The sequence below is a fragment of the Alligator mississippiensis genome, chromosome 11 (assembly GCF_030867095.1).
Source record: "Alligator mississippiensis isolate rAllMis1 chromosome 11, rAllMis1, whole genome shotgun sequence".
Classification (NCBI taxonomy): domain Eukaryota; kingdom Metazoa; phylum Chordata; order Crocodylia; family Alligatoridae; genus Alligator; species Alligator mississippiensis.
In genome coordinates this window covers 49,507,017-49,511,836 of record NC_081834.1, presented here as the reverse complement: position 1 = coordinate 49,511,836, position 4,820 = coordinate 49,507,017, and the positions used below count along the sequence as shown (strand labels likewise).

The following is a 4,820-nucleotide window of genomic DNA, read 5'->3' as shown; positions in this document are numbered from 1 at the left end:
GGGAGGAACGGAGCCGCAGATACTGCTCCCTGGAATCGGGGCAGAAAATGGGCAGCCTCCTGCTTAATTACATCTATTAAATAACAACAAGGCATGGCAGATGAGAAGGTGGGTGGTTGGCCTATAACAGGTGGGCGGGACCACCAGTAAACAGACCCCAAAGAGGCGCCCCTGTTACAGGGTCTGCTTGGTGTGGGGAGGGTGGTTTGATCCCCAACCGCCTGCTTCTTCTGCAAGGAAGAAGGTACTGTAATACATACATTCGTTTTCTGAAATTAAGTGCCACCCAATTCATAACAGTTATGGAAGTTGCCTTGAGTCCAGTAAGGTCTTCCTTGAGTCTGAAAGGTTGAGCAGTACTGACCAAGACAATCAAAAATTGGGAGCAGCTTATTTTTCGCTGGGAAAAAAAAGAGAAAAATGCCAAAAATTTAATTGAAGAGAATTTTAAAACATTTTTCTTTTGTCCTTTCTGAAATATTTTTTTCTGTGGCCTCAACCATCTCAGGCAGAGGATGCCAAGAAATTCTCCCAAAGAGGAAATCTGCTGAGTTGTCAAGCAAATGAAGAGAAAGTGCAACTTAATTAACGACTTGGGACAAGATTCCCCAAAGCCTCGGAAAATTGTTTCTCTCCTTAGATTTTAGACTCATCCCTGCTGAGTGATGTCATGGCTCCAAGTTCGACCTGGCTTTTTTAAGGACTGCATTTCATTAAATAATTTCTCCTCTCTACTAGGTAATTTATTCAAGTAGGTTCAGAAACAGGTATAAAAATCATATTTATACTGCCCTTTGTTCAACAAAAAGGTTTTTTTTCTTAATGCTTATTTCAGGCTTTTTAAAATCTTGTTGATTCTGCATTTTTTTTACAACAGATAAAATATCATTCATATTTCTAGACTAAGGGCATGAATTTTTATTCTGTATTTTTTTCCTTCGGAACTTAAACGGAAATTGTGCTGACTAGTGCCCCGTGTTAGGAAAATACTGTTGCCTCACAATAAAAGAATGTCATTTAAAATTTTTTAATTCCTTTTCAAATTATTATTTTAGAAGTAAAGTTGGACAAAAGAGATTTATATGGATTGCTCATTTGTATACTACACTTCTGTACTACTGAAACTGCTTTTGAGCTGATAATTATTTATTTGTTATAGATGGTCATAGGCCTCTGGGATAGGAAAAAAAAAGGTCCTGCAAATATTATACAATATAGGAGAATCGACTGGGAAGATTCTTGGCTTGCAAGATTTTTTTCAAAGAGAAGGCTGTATTTTTTGCTGGAAATCAAACTTCTCTTTTCCAGAATGGTCAGAGAATGAGATAAAACAGATCAAAGTAAGTGATTATTTTATACAAGCTTAAGGCATTGAAAAATGTCTGTTATGAATTACACATATTACCTTTGTGGTAATTTAAGTTCTGCACATAATAATCACAGAGGATGAGTCAAACGAATGCTTCTCATCACATATTTCAGCTGCTATAGTCAATGAAAGGCAAACACAAATTTAATTTCTACTAATTATTATTTCTCCTAGCAGTACTACTATGAACATGTATTTACTTTCATTTAGATGCTTTTAGCTGAAAACAAGTTATAAAATGATAATTAATTATGCTGTGAAAAAGAGGCAGATAATATAATAAAGTATTTGGTCCTTGTGATGTTAATAAAAACAGAAAATTCCTGCTAGGATAGCTATATACATTGATGCATTTCTGAGGAATTGAGGAGGAAGAGAAAATTCTTGCTTTTAAGGGGTAAAATCCTGGCTCTACTAAAGTCACTTTCAAAATTCCCATTCATCTCGATTTGTCCTGGATTTCAGACGTACATGACATCCTGGATGGATTGAGACGAATGGAAATGTTGTCATTATAATATATCTGTAGTTAGATTCATAATATCACTCAATGCATTTTCATTTCTAATGCCTTTGAAACCCATCCAGTAGAAAGGCTGATTTGTTCATACTGCTTCACAAACAACAAGGAGAAACTAGGGTTTCACTCTTCCAAGATTTCCCCTTTTTTCTACCTTTGCAATTTATGAGCCAAATCTTCGGTGCCGACATGCACTTGCACAGGTATGTAGCTGCAGAGAGTAATTAGCAGCTCAAACATTCTGCCTGGTGAGCTCAAATCCCCTTGGGGAGCCTCATATCTGCACTTGACTGTTGAGATACATCTACAGTATCTACTCCAGAGTTTTTTTTTCAGGAACTCCAGGCATTGAAAAGGTGGTTTGCTTGAGTGCCAGGCACTTGTACTTAGCAGCACCAGCCACCCTTCTCCTGCAGTTATAGAGAAACCAGTGTGACCGTGTGACTATTGATCTAGCGAGTAGAGGCTGTCTCTCTGTGTTTCGAATACTTTTATTTTCCTCATTTTCTGAATACAGATTTTGTTGGTGCTGTATCTGTAGCACTCAAGTCAGACCCCAAACAGGGAATTTGGCACTATCACATGGTCAATCACTAGACATGTTTGAATAAATACATAAAATTGGGCGGGATCCCCCTAAATAGTTTCCCGTCCTAAAATCATTCTTGTTAATTGAAATACCGATAGACCTATTTTATTAAAATGTTTTCAAACTATTATTTTGCATTAGTTATGTTTTCACAACTTTGGGGCCCCTCGCCCTGCTGGTAGCTCTCATCCCAAGCATGGAAGAAGCAGGTAGGCTCCTCCAAAAACAAAAAATGTTGGGGCCCTTGCCACTTGTCCCTTCAGTGGGCACCTGGTGAAGGCAAGAGCAAAGAAGGGCTCGATTCCTCTTTTTCTGCAGAGCCTGTCTACCTCTCCTGTGGCCAGGGGTGTGAGCTCAAGGCTTCATCACTGCAATTTTTCGAAGTTGCATACTAAACTGCAGTTGGATGTAGTTTAGTTTGCAATGGTGCAAAGTCATTTTAAACCCCCAAAAGTCGTGCACTTGTACATTGTGCACCATTAAGCCACGCAAAGTGACATTTTCATCATCTGTACATTTTAATGGCATCACATGTACAGGTACCCATTGTTGTCTCTGCTGAAATAAAGAAAGATGAACTTGGGCCTTTTAGTCATTGTAGAACTATCTGGCCTTTAAGGTTCTTCCATGAGATTATAGCCTGTCTACTTTCTCATTAACTTCAATCAGATTGATGTGTATTTGACAAGCAGTAGCAGCATGGAGCAGAGCAAGGAGTTATACACCCTGAATCAGGCATGCACACACAGTGTGTGCTGACTTCTGCACTGCCATGGTGAAGCTGCAACCAGGATCTCAGTGAACTGGATTAAACCTGGGTCTGGTGTCTCCTGACAAAACTACAGCCAATCCCACACCTGCAATATAAGCATACCAAAGATTAAAACACTTCAACTCCACCTATAGATGGCTTGCAGCTAGACAGGCAAATGATGAGATAAGGAAAATTGCATGTTATTTAAAAGTCCCTAGACTAACTGAACACAATTTCCAAGGAAAAGAGCCAGTTTATTTTATCAGCCAACATGTGATTTCTTTCACAGGAGGGACAACCCAGTGACTGCCCCAGATCCCACTAGCGTTACCCAGTAGAAAGTGTGTGCATATCCCACAAAGCCTTGTTCTACCCCACCACTTCAGGCCCAGCCACATGAAGAGGCAATGGAGACACACAATACAACTTCACCAACAGAATTTGTTCTGCTGGGACTCCTGCACCACACCAAAGCCCACACTTTCATCCTTGCCATGATTTTGCTTGCCTTGGTTACTGCCGTGTCTGGGAATACTCTCCTCCTCGTTCTAATCCAGGTGGACTCATCCCTTCACACCCCCATGTACTTCTTCCTCAGTCAACTGGCCTTCATGGACATCTGTCAGACCATGACTGTTGTCCCCAAAATGTCAGCAGACTTTTTGACCCCAGGCATCCCCATTTCTCCAGCTGGGTGTGGGGCTCAGATTTTCCTCACAGTGACAATGGGTGGAGCAGCAGCCCTCCTTCTGGCAGTCATGTCTTATGACAGGTACGTAGCTATTTGCAAACCCTTGCAATACCCTATTCTCCTGAGCAGGAGAGTCTGCCTGGGGCTGGCAGCTGGGGTCTGGGTTGGGGCAGCTGCAGGTGCCTTGATGCATTCAGTTTATACCATGCACCTGCCCTACTGTGGTTCCAAAGACATTGACCAGTTCTTTTGTGAAATCTGATCCCTGCTGAAACTGTCTTGCTCTGACACCTCCCAGTATGAGACACTGCTGCATGTGACTGGCATTGTGCTGCTCCTCATCCCTTCTTCCATCACACTAGGGTCCTACACTCGCATCCCCTCTACTGTCCTGAGGATGAAGTCAACCAAAGGACAGCAGAAAGCTCTGGCTACCTGCTCCTCGCACCTGACTGTGGTGGGCATGTTTTATGGGGCTGCCATCTTCATGTACATGAGACCCAATGCCTCTCGCTCATCAGAACAAGACAAGATATCCTCTGTATTTTGTAGCATTGTCACCCCAGTGCTAAATCCACTGATCTACAGCCTGAGGAACAGGGATGTCTTGGGAGCCCTAAGAAAGCTGGTTGGGAAATACAGAGTCCTCCAGCAAAATTGACAGAAGTTGATACTAGATGGTGTCTAGCTGACCTACTTAACTCTATATATCTTACTGTAAATCATGGGCACAAAGACTTCCCTATGACATAGTTGCTTTGGGAGTAATTTCAAGATATGATCTCCACTGTTATAGGTCATTTAACTAGGCATAGCAATGAGTAAACTTTTGTCTGTGAGGGCTGGAGCAGTCATGGCTGCAGGATGGAAGTCTTTACCCCTGCAGTGACCAGATGC

General features: G+C 41.6%; 1 pseudogene; it reads left to right on the top strand.

Annotated features, from left to right (window-relative positions):
- Positions 1-3,639: 3,639 nt before the first annotated feature.
- On the top strand, positions 3,640-4,584 carry LOC102570829 (olfactory receptor 2T33-like; annotated as a pseudogene).
- The last annotated feature ends 236 nt before the right edge of the window (positions 4,585-4,820 follow it).